The sequence below is a fragment of the Cervus elaphus genome, chromosome 18 (genome assembly GCF_910594005.1).
Source record: "Cervus elaphus chromosome 18, mCerEla1.1, whole genome shotgun sequence".
Taxonomy (NCBI): domain Eukaryota; kingdom Metazoa; phylum Chordata; class Mammalia; order Artiodactyla; family Cervidae; genus Cervus; species Cervus elaphus.
Window position 1 is genome coordinate 34,339,098 of NC_057832.1, and position 15,481 is coordinate 34,354,578.

At 39.8% G+C, this 15,481-nt stretch overlaps 1 protein-coding gene and 1 non-coding gene across 3 annotated transcripts in view; one reads left to right on the forward strand and one right to left on the reverse strand.

Annotated features, from left to right (window-relative positions):
• Nucleotides 1-15,481, reverse strand: part of CRPPA (CDP-L-ribitol pyrophosphorylase A) — a 435,402-nt gene that overhangs the window by 362,355 nt on the left and 57,566 nt on the right. The gene's annotated exons all lie outside the window — the stretch shown is intronic.
• LOC122674980 lies at nucleotides 3,839-3,924 on the forward strand. The gene has a single exon (XR_006335138.1). It is a non-coding gene; the product is annotated as a small nucleolar RNA SNORD62 (small nucleolar RNA).

The following is a 15,481-nucleotide window of genomic DNA, read 5'->3' on the forward strand; positions in this document are numbered from 1 at the left end:
AGAGCTGCTTGTACAATATGTCAGTGGACACAGTATGCACAAAACTCCACACCTGAATTAGATGTACCAGTCTGAGGAGTAACATGTGATACGGGATTACAAGCATCAGACTTCAGGCTGTGTGTGGCTGGGGAAGACGTGCACTGGACAGGCAGGTCCAAGGATCTGAGAAGCAACACTGATCAGTCAGTCTCAGTAGACAACCACACCCTGCCGCTGAAGGGGGATGCTGAGGGGAAGTCACGGAGAGGCCTGTGTAGCTACGGCCTCAATTGGCCCCCGGTCCACTGTCTGTCTTGTGGTGAACTGGGGCTAGTAATAGTCAATGGCTTTATTAGTCAGACAGACAAGCTAGACGGAGTGACATGGGGAGGACAGGGTGCATCTGCCAGGCATCTTTGCATCTGTTGGTCAATCTATCTGACAACAAAAAGACCTTAGGAGGAAAATGCCTTCTGCTTGCCTTCAGCCTTCCAGAACTCGTTCATATTGTCCTTTTGGCCAATCTAACATAGAAAAATACTTTCCAATTTAGCCAAACTGATCCAGCAATGCCTACCACAGATGGGTGTAATTCAGATACCCACTAGGAGAGGACATAATTCAGAGATGCACAGAAAAGAACAGTCATTAATTCACCCACTTAACAGAACATACAGTTTGATAGGTGTGAATGAAATGTTATGAATTTTAAAATTTATATTCCTTCATGATAATGTACTCCAAATACCTCACTATATATTTTCCCATCATTCTCTAATTTTCCTAAAAGGAAAGAGCCTCAGGAGGGATAAACTGGGAAACTGGTATTGACATACACATACTACTACATATAAAGGAGATAACTAATAAGGACCTACTGTGTAGCACAGGGAACTCTAGTCAATGCTCCATAATGGCCTATATAGGAAAAGAATCTAAAAAGGGGGGATAAGTCTATATGTATAACTGATTCACTTTGTTGTACACCTGGAAAAAAAAAAAAACAGTGTGACTCAACTATGTTCCAATAAAATTTTTTTTAAAAAAAGACCCTCACGTAAGAGTTGAAGTTCTTAAATCTGCCTCCAAAGCTTTTTTGGCCATGAGCTGGTAAGTCAACACCCAGATGCTAATACATATACTACACAAATTAACATAAGAAGTCCAAGAACTAAATGAGATCAAAATTTAATTCATCATCTGACTGTGGATGAACCCAAACCTTACAAGGTTTCCTTCTACAGTCAAGTAAACCAAGAACTTTTTCATTCTGAAACTTACTTCTTCCCTCTAAAGAACAGCATCTCTTTGCTGGTACACAGTATGGTTCATGATGTGATCATGGAATCGCTTGGCAGTCAGGAACTCTGTCATTTTCGAAAGAACATAAGTTAGAAGGACTGCCTGTGGGCCACAGTCGATCATCTCCTGTCACATACGAAGCCTGGAACTGGACTGTCAGTTATGTCTAATTCTTCAGTGTCCTTGTAATTTCTCAAACCTCCTTATAAATCCTGCCCTCTTCCAACTGTCCTCCAGAGGTCAGCTCCTACTGTGAGATGCAGACTCTCGTAGTAAAAGATCGAAGAGAGAAAATACTGCATCTCTCAGTTCATCTCTGTTTACTTTTAAAAAAATTAAAAAAGCAGCTTATCTTGGCAAATTCTGTAACCAAAAGATCAGGATTTTAGAGATAAAACGAAAAGCCTTTGACAGCTCCAAGAGGCCCTCCGCCTATGTGCAGAGCACATATTTCCATTGGATGACTCTTTCCACGCATTCCATTCCCCACCTTTAACTTTCTTACCAGAAAGGTAAAAACACAGCAAACATCTCCAGTAATCTCCCAGACTGGAAATTTTTTTTCCCTACCATCTTATTTTTCCATTATAGTGTCATGAACTCAGGACAGACTACAGGAAGAAAGTAACAACCCTACTGTTTTTGTGATCCTCTCTTCGGTCTGATTCTATGTCCTATTCGCCTCATCTTTTGTCTGTCGTTTGCTTTTCTTACAAAGAATTGTCATGAGACTGCCTCCACATCGCATTTTTTAAAACATTATCTAACACAGGTAAAGACAGATATTCATATCTTATTAATACACAGTTCCTAAAGAATAGGTAGGAACCAGGGTAAGAGCACAAAAAAACTTCATCTATTCTCTAAGATTTCTACACTAAGTATATAATATAAAATATACAATGCTCTTACAATTTATTATACCGAGACCTCACAAATTTTAGAATACTCACAACAACATGCATTCAACATCTACTAGATTTGAGGCACTTTGCTAGATAATGAAAACAAAAGAAAGATTCAGAGTTAAATATGTTTAGGGGCCTGCCCAGTGGCTCAGTAGTAAAGAATCCGCCTGCCGATGCAGGAGACATGGGCTCCATCCCTGGGTGAGGAAGAATCCCTGGAGGAGAAAATGGCAACCCACTCCAGTACTCTTGCCTGGAAAATTCCAAGGACAAAGGAGCTTGGCAGGCTATGGTTATGGTTAATGGGGTCACAGAAAGTGGGGCACAACTGAAGCAATTCAGCAGCAGGGCAGCAAGGGAGTCAATCACATTCAAGAACGCATGACCACCCCAAATACCCACAAGAGTCCTACAGAAAGACACTCTCACATTGCATCATTTCAAAACATGCTAGACAACTACAAGTTAATGCAAAACTACAGTAATAGGATAAAGACAGACAAGTAGACCAGTGGAACTGTAAGGCTGTCACGGCTAACACCATGGCAGGCAGCCTAGATTAGGAGTAGGCCTGGTTTCCCAGGGTAACATAATAATCAGGCCTCCTAGAGCCAGCCAATCAACATATGCCTAGCCAGAGAAAAGGGAACCTATCAGGGGAAAGCTGAAAGCCCCACGTTGGGCCAACAAAAATTACCTTGCAACTGTGTAACCAATCCACTTATGCCAACTACCCACTGTGTAACCAATCCGATTGCGCCAACTACCTGCTGCTTGTTTTGACCTAATAAATACCCGAGAGAACTGGGGCTCGGGGCCTTTCGTCCTCACACACCTGGTGAGGGCGGGAGGCCCTGGCTCGAGTCAGTAATAAATTCCCCTATTGCGAGTTGCATTGTTTCGAGGAGTCTTCTTTCCCGACCGGGGACTCGGACTACGGGCAGAACAGGAACAGAATAGAGAGCCCAGAAATAAGCCCTAACATTTTTGGTCAAATTATTTGGTCCAAAGACTATTTAACGGGGAAAGAACAGCATTTTCAACAAATGATGCTGGGGAAATGAATGAATATTCACATGCAAAAGAATCAAGTTATACTCTTACCTAATACCATACACAAAAACTAACTCAAAATGAAACAAGACTTAAGTGTAAAGACTAAAATTGTAAACCTCTTAGAAGAAAACATAGAAGGTTTCAGGACACTGATTTTTCAATGGTTTCTTGGATATGGCACCAAAACATAGACAAAATTTGATAAATTAGAGTATATCATAATTAAAAGACCCATGCATCAAACGGCACTTTCACCAGAACTGAAAAGGCAGTCCACAGAGTGGGAGAAAATATTTGCATAGCAAAGCTGGTAGGGCATTAATATCCAGAATATATAAAGAATTCCCACAACTGAACAAGAACACAAACCAGTTTTTGAAATGTGCAAAGGACTTGAATAGACATGTCTCCAAAGAAGATATATAATTGGCTGATTTTTATACAAATAGCCTCTTCCTATACATAAAAATTAAAAATAATGTCAATAAATTTGAAATATCAATAAAACAGACAGACTTCCAGAAAAACATAGTGTGTCAAAATTAGCACCAGGAATATGACAAAGCTTTGATAGTTCAATAACCATTACATCTCAGTGATGCGATTCCAATAGATCCTTCTGACCCTCCACTGTGGACTCAATAGCAGGGAGATGAAGAGGACCATGACTGAGAGACCATGGCAAAAAAAAAAAAAAAAAAAAAAAAAAAAAAAAAAAAAAAAAAAAAAAAAAAAATAACCATTACAGACACTGAAATGTTAAATAACAATAGCAATAAGGTTCCAGTCCAATTCAACAGCATAAAATGACCTAGAACTAATCTCCTCACATGGACACAAGTCTAGATCTACACACAGAGCACTTCCTCCTGAAGAACTGAGGGCTGATTGTACAGTTCTGCACAACAAGTAACAGAAAGACCAATAGATAAAGATGGGTAGGAGAGATGGTATCAGTGAAAATCACACCCCACAACGTGGCAACCTGCTGTAAGGAAGGACATCGCCAAGGGGCCTGTGCACAGATCTGCCTTTCCTGGAGCGCCATGGAAAATAAACAGTGGTTTAAAGGGCATCTATACTACATGAAGTAAATGCATTTACTAACCAAAGAGCATCTGCCAAATGGAAGGCATAGGGATAGTGAGGAACAGCTGAACTTCTCTCTGGGATCAGAGGCACCACAGACTGCCATTTTTCACATTCCTCAACCTTGATGGCACAGGTGGGAACACAGTCCAGGCACTCAACTGGCCTGCCAATGCTGCCGCAGTGCGCCCCAACCTCTTGGCCCATACCAGCCCCAGGCATCTTACCAAGTCAGCTCTACTATAGTGCACACCAGAACCTCACAGTGCCCATTCAAGTTCCAGTGGTCCTTCCAAGGTAGCCCCATCACAGCACACCTAGAGACCTTCCAGCCCAACATCATTCCAGCCCACCTATCCAAGTCACCCATCCCCCAGAGTCTACACTAGGAACACTCCTAAACAAGGCCAGGCCCTTAAGACCAGGTGTGTGTGTCTGCTTAGCCGTTCAGTCATGTATGACTCTTTGTGACCCCATGGACTGTAGCTCAGCAGGCTCCTCTGTACATGGGGATTCTACAAGCAAGAATACTGGAGTGGGTTGTCATGCTCTCCTCCAGGGGATCTTCCCAACCCAGGGATCGAACCCAGGTCTCCTGCATTGCAGGAGGATTCTTTACCATCTGAACCACCAGGGAAGCCCAAGAATACTGGAGTGGGTAGCCTATCCCTTCTCCAGGGAACTACCCATCCCAGGAATCAAACAGGGGTGTCCTGCATTGCAGCTGGGTTCTTTACCAGCTGAGCCACCAGGGAAGCCCTAAGACCAGAAGAGGTAGCTATTCTGCTTAATTCAAAGCTATGCAGAAATTAAAGAACAAGATAAGCCCGCTCTCCCCAAGTCTAATGAAATAGAGATAACTTACCTGATAAAGAATTAAAAATAACAGTCATAAACATGCTCACCCAACTCAGGACAAAAACAGAGAAAAGACTATTAACAAAAAGTTACAAACTGTAAGAAAGAACTAATCAGAACTGAAGACCACAACAATTTAAATGAAAAATACACTAGAAGCAATCAATAGCAGATTAGATGATACAGAAAAATGTATCTTCAATCTGGAAGACAAAATAGTGGAAATCACCCAAACAATATCTATCAATACCTATCAATCATTTTTAATATAAATAAACTAAATGTTCCAAAAGACAGAGCAGATGAATGGACAAAAAAAAATGAGACCTATCTATAAGCTGCCTACGAGAGTCCCGTGTAAGATATAAAGACACAAACAGATTGAAAGTGAAGTGATGGAAAAAAATTCCATACAAATGGAAGCAAAAAACATACAGTTGGGGATAGCAACATGTACATTCAACAAAAAAGACTGTAAAAGAAAGACTAACTGAGGACAAGGGCATTAAAGAGTAATAAAGAAATTAATCCAAGAAGAAGATAATACAAAAATATTTATACACCCAATGTAGGAGCACCTAAATACATAAAGTAAATATTAATAGACATAAAGGGAGAGATTTACAGCAATACAGTAATATTAGGTGACTTTAATACTCACTCACAACAATGAACTTATTATCCAGACCAAAAAAATCAATATAGAAATAATGGCCTTCAGACACATTAGCCAAGATAGATTGGATACAGAACTTTACATACAAAAACTATATAATACACAATATTTTCAAGTGTACATGAAACATTTTCCAGGATAGATGATATGTTAGGTAACAAAACAAGTCTCAGTAAATTTAAGAGGACTGAAATAAAATCAAGCATCTTTTCCAACCATGAAACTAGAGATCAACTCCAAGTAGAAAACTGGAAAAAACAAATGTAGAAACTAAACATGTTACTAAGTAACCAATGGACAAGAAAATCAAAGACAAAAGTAAAATACCTTTAAACAAAGGAAAATGTAAACTATCCAAAATCCATGGCAGACAGCAAAAGCAGGTCTCAAAAAATACTTCATAGCAACATAGACTTACCTTAAGAAAAAGAAAAATCACAAATAAAAAATATAAAAGTACATTTAAAGGAAGTAGAGAATAATAAGAAAAGTCAAAGTTAGTGGAATAACAAACATCACAGAGGATATAAACAAAATAAAGACTAAGAGACAATAGAAAAGAGCAATGGAACTAGAGCTGGTTCTTCAAAAATATAAACAAAATTTTAAAAACTTTAAGATACAGTCAATAAGAAAAAGAGAGGGCACAAATAAAATCCAGAAATTAAAGAGAAGTTACAACTGACACCACAGAAATACAAATAACCATAGGAGACTTCTATGAACAATTACATACCAACAAACAGAATACAGAAGAAATGGACAAATTTCAAGAAACATACTATCTTCAAGACTGAATCCTACAGAATTAGAAAATCTGAACATTCTGATTACCAGTAGTTTAACTGACTCAGTAATTTAAAAACTCCCCCCAAATAGTCCAAGACCAGACAATCTCACAGGTGAATTTTACCGAACATTTAAAGGGGAGTTAACACGTACACTTCACAAACTATTTTCTTTTTTAATGCAAAAGGAATACTCCAGACTCATTCAACTAAGCCAGAATGACTCTGATACCAACACTAGACAAACAAACTACAAAAAGAGAAAATTCCAGATTGGCATCACTGATGAACCTAGATACAAAAATTTTCAACATAACATTAACATTATAGTCAACAAAAGAGTCCAAAATGCAGTACTTGGATGCAATCTCAAAAATGACAGAATGATCTCTGTTTCCAAGGCAAACCATTCAACATCTCAGGAATCCAAGTCTATGCCCCGACCAGTAACACTAAAGAAGCTGAAGTTAAACGGTTCTACGAAAACCTAAAAAACCTTTTAGAACTAATACCCAAGAAAGATGTCCTTTTCATTACAGGGGTCTGGAATGCATAAGTAGGAAGTCAAGAAACACCTGGAGTAACAGGCAAATTTGGCCTTTGAGTACAGAATGAAGCAGGGCAAAGGCTAATAGAGTTTTGCCAAGAGAACACACTGGTCACAGTAAACACCCTCTTCCAACAACACAAGAGAAGACTCTACACACGGACATCACCAGATGGTCAACACTGAAATCAGATTGATTATATTCTTTGCAGCCAAAGATGAAGAAGCTCTATACAGTCAGCAAAATAAGACTGAGAGCTGACTATGGCTCAGATCATGAATTCCTTATTGCCAAATTCAGACTTAAATTGAAGAAAGTAGGAAAAACCACCAGACCATTCAGGTATGACCTAAATCAAATCCCTTATGACTATACAGTGGAAGTGACAAATAGATTCAAGGGATAAGATATGATAGAGTGCCTGAAGAACTATGGATAGATGTTCACGACATTGTACAGGAGACAGGGAGCAAGACCATCCCCAAGAAAAGGAAATGTAAAAAAGCAAAATTGTTGTCTGAGAAGGCCTTACAAATAGCTGTGAAAAGAAGACAATTGAAAAGCAAAGGAGAAAAGGAAAGATATACCCATTTGAATGCAGAGTTCCAAAGAATAGCAAGGTGAGATAAGGAAGCCTTCCTCGGTGATCAGTGCAAAGAAATAGAGGAAAACAATAGAATGGGAAAGACTAGAGATCTCTTCAAGAAAATTAGAGATACCAAGGGAACATTTCACAGAAAGATGGGCTCAATAAAGGACAGAAATGGTATGGACCTAACAGAAGCAGAAGATATTAAGAAGAGGTGTAAACAACACACAGAACTGTACAAAAAAGATCTTCATGACCGAGATAATCACGATGGTGTGATCACTCACCTAGAGCCAGACATCCTGGAATGTGAAGTCAAGTGGGCCTTAGGAAGCATCACTACAAATAAAGTTTGTGAAGGTGACAGAATTCCAGCTGAGCTATTTCAAATCCTAAAAGATGATGCTGTTAAGGTGCTGCACTCAATATACCAGTAGATTTGGAAAACTCAGCAATGGCCACAGGACTGGAAAAGGTCAGTTTTCATTCCAGTCCCAAAGAAAGGCAATGCCAAAGAATGCTCAAACTACCACACAATTGCACTCATCTCACCCGCTAGTAAAGTAATGCTCAAATTCTCCAGGTCAGGTTTCAGCAATACATGAACCATGAACTTCCAGCTGTTCAAGCTAATTTTAGAAAAGGCAGAGGAACCAGAGATCAAACTGCCAACATCCGTTGGATCATCAAAAAAGCAAGAGAGTTCCAGAAAAACATCTACTTCTGCTTTATTGACTATGCCAAAGTCTTTGTGTGAATCACAATAAACTGGGAAAATTCTGAAAGAGATGGGAATACCAGACCACCTGACCTGCCTCTTGAGAAATCTATATGCAGGTCAGGAAGCAACAGTAAGAACTGGACATGGAACTACAGACTGGTTCCAAATCGGGAAAGAAGTACATCAAGGCTGTATATTGTCACCCTGCTTATTTAACTTATATGCAGAGTACATCATGAGAAACACTGGGCTGAATGAAGCACAAGTTTGAGTCAAGATTGCTGGGAGAAATATCAATAACCTCAGATATGCAGATGATACCACACTTCTGGCAGAAAGTGAAGAAGAACTAAAGAGCCTCTTGATGAAAGTGAAAGAAGAGAGTGAAAAAGTTGGCTTAAAGCTTAACATTCAGAAAACTAAGATCATGGCATCTCGTCCCATCACTTCATGGCAAATAGATGGGGAAACAGTGGCAGACTTTATTTTGGGGGGTTTCATGACTGCAGCCATGAAATTAAAAGACACTTGCTCCTTGGAAGGAAAGTTATAACCAACCTAGACAGCATATTAAAAAGCAGAGACATTACTTGGCCAACAAAGGTCCGTCTAGTCAAGGCTATGGTTTTTCCAGTAGTCATGTATGGATGTGAGAATTGGACTATAAAGAAAGCTGAGCACCGAAGAATTGATGCTTTTGAACTGTGGTGTTGGAGAAGACTCTTCAGAGTCCCTTGGACTGCAAGGACATCCAACCAGTTCATCCTAAAGGAGATCAGTCCTGGGTGTTCATTGGAAGGACTGATGCTGAAGCTGAAACTCCAGCATTTGGCCATTTGATGCAAAGAGCTGACTCATTTGAAAAACCCTGATGCTGGGAAAGATTGAAAGCAGGAGAAGGGGACGACAGAGGATGAGATGGCTGGATGGCATCATTGACTTGATGGACAAGAGTTTGAGTAAACTCTGGGAGTTGATGATTGACAGGGAGGCCTGGCGTGCTCTGGTCCACAGGATCGTAAGAGTCAGACACGAGGGAGCGACTGAACTGAACTGAAGTGAACATTAACAAACCGAATCCAACAAAAAATCAAAAGGATCACACATCATAATCAAGTGGGATTTATCCCAGGAATGCAAAGAGGGCTCAAAACCCACAAAAATCATTGATATAGCATATTAACAAAATGAAGGATGAAAACCATATGATCTTCTCGAATAGATGCAGGAAAAGCAATGGAAAAAATTCAACATCCATCTATAATAAAAATTGTCATTAGAATGGGCAGAGAGGGAAAATACCTCAAGGCCATATATGAAAAACCCACAGCTAACATCATCCTCAACATTCAAAAGCTACAAGCATTTCCTCTAAGATTATGCTAAGGAGCTGGTACTTTTATCCTGTGAACCACAGAGGTCCCCCTAAGGTCCTAAAGCTGTGAATGAACACTGACAGATTTGCTTGTTAAAAGGATTATTTGTGGGGATCACTGGTGTGGAAAATTGAAGGACACCTCCACTCCTCCTGCCCAAGTCCCCATGAAGGATGAGGCTATATCAAAAGATATCTAAGTGATTAGTTTTTAAACTGTACCATCAAATCTTATCTATGTAAGAGGATATTCATAAAACAAGTTTGTAAAGCAATAATTTATAAGTGTATCTTCATACACATGAAATGAAGAGACAAAGCTACTGTTTCAGGCTAAGACACTTAAGACACTTCAAGAGGTAAAAACATCCTCAAAAGAGATCTAGCCAGTGTCACAGAATCATTTTTTTTCTATAGTACTGTCAGATTTCTCCGAAATAGAACCAGAACCCCTATGGTTACCTGAACATGCCTAGGTAGGATGACTGGAAGAGAAATAAAGACAGGAGAGAGAAGGATACAGTCTTGACCAATAGAGAAAAGCATGACTCTGAGAAATGTTTAAAAAATTCAAACACACCACCAAATGTGAATTTATTTTCTCAAAGTAAATATATAGGTTGTGGTTTTATTAGTGAGATGTGTAACTCGCTACCCTGATCTGTGCCTGACATTTGAAGGGCAAAATAATTGTTTGCAGAAACTTTCACTAACAAGTCTCTTCTTTCCAATGCAAAGCTTTACGTTAAAAGCCTCATCTGTTTCTTCACTCATTTTCTTCCTTTTCTTTATCTTTTACTTACTCACCTCACTATCTGTTCATTCTTACCCATTCCTCAATTCATTTATAAAAACAATTTGCGCTCTCCTATCTTTCCTACTTTTCCTTTTCAAAACTCCATGTAATGTGAGATTTCTTCTGAGACTCCATTCTAAGGCGCCTTCTGATCACTCCAACTCCAATCCAGGCCTAACTAAACACTGAGTGAGGGAGGAGAAGGAACGGGCAAGCACATCCTGTAAAAATGGCGATAAAACAGCTGAGAAGTGTACTGCTTATGGATGTAACGAAAAGACTCTTCATAAAAGTTCATGTTCGAAACTGGTTTCTTGTTAACTCAGCATTTAAAGCCTAATGTGTTAATACTCAGCATAAGATACAAGTCTTACTCATTCTAATACATGTGGGGTGTGGGCAGGATACATATTACAAAGGGAAATTCCTGTTATATTCCTTTAATTTTATGACTGTATTCTTGGACCTAGATACTTAAGTGACAGGAATCTTTAAAAAATCAAACCATTGTTTTAGGCAGTTTTGTTTTGTTTTGTTTATATGTGCACAATTGTCTTTATTCTACTGAATAAGGAAAATGGTGAACATTAGTTATTACGTGGAAAACGAAATGGAGGAGGCTGGTTAGATGTGAGTATGGGAAATTTAGGTTATAGAATGTGAGTTCCTCTGCCGTAAAACCTGGCTCTTCTAATGCGCACAGTGAAGAGGAAGGTGGAATGTCACATTTCCCAAGTTTGATCTCAGCACCCTTTTGTTAGGCATGTTTTTGAAAGATGTTTTTTCCCTTTCAAGTTAAACAGTCACTTTTATTAAAATACTCTTAATGGAGATTGAGAAAATTTAACACATTAATCTCTACAGTAAAGTCTACGATATCATTTTTGATACAGTTAACACCAAAAGAACAATTCTGTCACTAGTTGAGACCTGCTGTGTCTTCCATGCATGTGCATTTTCATGAAAATTTATCTTCTAAGATTCTCACTGAAAACTTAAAAATTTGTGTTAGAAATGAGGTCAGGTCTCTCAATGAAGTTTAGAATACCATCTGTGCCCACCATATCAATTTTCCTCAAGAAACTGATTCATGTAATTTAAAAAGCTTTTGTACCAAATTTTTCAAAAACAGTGTAGAACATGATTATGTATTTGAATATCCAATAAGAATACTTTGGACCAATCTAGTGATTTCCCTTGTGTTTCTATAGACTGCATAATTTTCACTACTGAATTTGTTTGTTATTCTTTAGCTATCTTCTTCTTTAGCAGCTGCTTGGTGTCATTAAAATTTCAAAGAATGAAAGTTTTTTTAAATCATTTCTAAGCAGCAAAATCAAGTACATTGGAATGTCCAAAACCAATCAAAACCAAATACTTAGTATTTGTATATCACATTCATAGATTTTTAATGACTTCAATTACTGTCAACACAGTCACATGTCAGTATTCACATACCCAACTAGTTTTCCTACTGTATGTACTCATACACAGACATTTGGACATGTAAGCTAAATACACATTATATATAGTTAACAAAACAAATTATATTAATATAATATCATGAGCATATTCATGCTCAATAAAAATTCCCTCAAAACAACTTGAAGTGACACTTTAAAATTACTAATTAAACTAGTCTCTATAAATAGAGGTCAAATAGAATTTTTCAAATTTACAAAAATGCTGCAAATCACCAGCTTTAAACCCAAATGTCTGTCTATATTTCTGATTTCTCAGATGAATTCCTTGAAGGTTTTAGAAAAGAATTCAGTATGTATATACACATTTATAGTACCCCCATGCAAAGCTTTTTATACAATAACTGACCTAAGTGATAACAAATAAACATTTATCTATGTATACCTATGTAGGTATAAAATTCTTACATTTGAAAATATTACAAGAGAAGGAGCCAAGATGCCGGAGGAGTAGGACGGGGAGACCACTTTCTCTCCTACAAATTCATCAAAAGAATAACTGAACGCAGAGCAAACTTCGCAAAACAACTTCTGATCGCTAGCTGAGGTCATCAGGCGCCCAGAAAAGCAGCCCATTGTCTTCGAAAGGAGGTAGGACAAAATATAAAAGATTAAAAGTGAGACAAAAGAGCTAAGGACGGAGATCCACCCCGGGAAGGGAATCTTAGGCGGCATTACTTGGAGTAGGGTCCGGGCCTGAGTGCCCTGAGGGCAATCAGAGGGAGCTTCTGTGAGGTGCCAACTTGAACTGTGGGAGACCAAAGGAGAGAGAGTAAATTAACCGGCCCGAACACACTGCCGGCCGTTCGCAGAACAAAGAGACCGAGAGGGTCCAGAGAGGAGCTCGCAGGCTGCGGACCGGCCCAGCCCCGCCGGAGGCAGGAGGCAGGGGGGAGGGGAAGGTCGCGGCGAGACACAGGGCGCAGGCACCCGACCGGCGAGGGCGGGACTGGGGCTGGGGACGCGGAGGGCGGAAGGCGCAAGCACCCGACTGGCGCCAGAGGAAACTGAAACTGGGACCGTGGAAGGGAGTAGGCGCGCCACACCTGGGGAGAGTGCGCCCACCAAGCCCCTGGCTGCCTGGACCGCTCTGACCGGGAAGGCACTGAGAGCGGGCGCAGCTTTTCGCTCCGCGCTTTTGTGGAACACCCGAGGGCTGTAGCCTCGCGCAGCGCAGGGCGCGCTCCATATAGAACAGCCGGGAGCCTGAGCAGCCGCAGACGGAGAAAGCAGCGTCAGCCCCTTCCGCGCAGCGCCAGCCCCATCCGCGCAGCGCCAGCCCCTCCCCGCGGCGCCAGCCCCTCCCCGCAGAGTGACGGAACTAGCTACCTGAGTAAGAGTCCACCTCCGCCTGCCTGTGTCAGGGCGGAAATGAGCCTCTGAAGAGACCGGCAAACAGAAGCCAAATAAACAAAGGGAACCGCCTCAGAAGGGACTGGTGCAACAGATTAAAATCCCTCTAGAAAACACGGACTACACCGGAAGGGGCCTGTAGATATCGAGAAGTGTAAGCTGGAACGAGGAGCTATCTGAAACTGAGCCGAACCCACACTGACCTCAAAAGCTCCAGAGAAACACCTAGATATAATTTTACTTTTTTCTCTTTTTTTTTTTCTCTTTTTTCTTTTTTATTATTTTTTCTTTTTTTATTTTTTTTTATTTTTTCTCTTTTATTTTCATTTAAAATCCCCTATTACTCCCCCATTACTCCTTAACTTTCATTTCCATAGATTTTTACGATTTTTTTAATTAGGGAAAAAAAAAATTTTTTTTCTTTTTTTTTCTTTTTCTTTTTTTTTCTTCTTTTTTTTTCTTTCCTTTTTCTCTTCTATTTTCTATTTTTCTTTTTCTCTTATTTCTTTTAAAGTCCTCTAGTACTCCTCTACTACTCCTTAATTTTCATTTTCAATACACTATAACCTTACAAAAAATAAAGAAGAGAAGCCCTATTTTTAAACCGAAGATTATTCTCTCCCAATCTTGACTCTCTGTTTTCTACCTCAGAACACCTCTATTTCCTCCTTTCCCCTTCTCTTCCCAATCCAATTCTGTGAATCTTTGTAGGTGACTGGGCTACGGAGAACACTCTGGGAACAGACAGCTGCGTAGATCTGTCTCTCTCCTCTGAGTCCCCCTTTTTCTCCTCCTGCTCATCTCTATCTCCCTCCTCCCTCTCCTCTTCTTCATGTAACTCTGTGAACCTCTCTGGGTGTCCCTAACAGGGGAGAATCTTTTTGCCATTAACCTAGAAGTTTTCTTATCAGGGCTGTATAGTTGGAGAAGTCCTGAGACTACAGGAAGAATAAAACTGAAATCCAGAGGCAGGAGACTTAAGCCCAAAACCTGAGAACACCAGAAAACTCCTGACTACATGGAACTTTAAGTAATAAGTGACTGTCCAAAAGCCTCCATACCTACACTGAAACCAACCACCACCCAAGAGCCAATAAGTTTTAGAGCAAGACATACCACGCAAATTCTCCAGCAACGCAGGAACATAGCCCTGAACGTCAACATACAGGCTGCCCAAGGTCACACCTAACACATAGACCCATCTCAAAACTCATTACTGGGCACTCCATTGCTCTCCAAAGAGAAGAAATCAAATTGCACGCACCAGTACACTGATGCAAGCTTCCCTAACCAGGAAACCTTGACAAGCCAATCGTCTAACCCCACCCACTGGGTAAATCCTCCACAACAAAAAGGAACCACAGACCTCCAGAATACAGAAAGCCCACTCCAGACACAGCAATCTAAACAAGATGAAAAGGCAAAGAAATACCCAACAGGTAAAGGAACATGAAAAATGCCCACCAAGTCAAACAAAAGAGGAGGAGATAGGGAATCTACCTGAAAAAGAATTTAGAATAATGATAATAAATATGACCCAAAATCTTGAAAACAAAATGGAGTTACAGATAAATAGCCTGGAGACAAAGATTGAAAAGATACAAGAAATGTTTAATAAAGACCTAGAAGAAATTAAAAAGTCAATTAAAAATGAACAATGCAATGAATGAGATCAAAAACACTTTGGAGGGAACCAAGAGTAGACTAACGGAAGCAGAAGATAGGATAAGTGAGGTAGAAGATAAAATGGTGGAAATAAATGAAGCAGAGAGGAAAAAAGAAAAAAGGATCAAAAGAAATGAGGACAACCTCAGGGACCTCTGGGACACTGTGAAACGCCCCAACATTCGAATCATAGGAGTTCCAGAAGAAGAAGACAAAAAGAAAGGCCATGAGAAAATACTCGAGGAGATAATAGCTGAAAACTTCCCTAAAATGGGGAAGGAAATAGCCACCCAA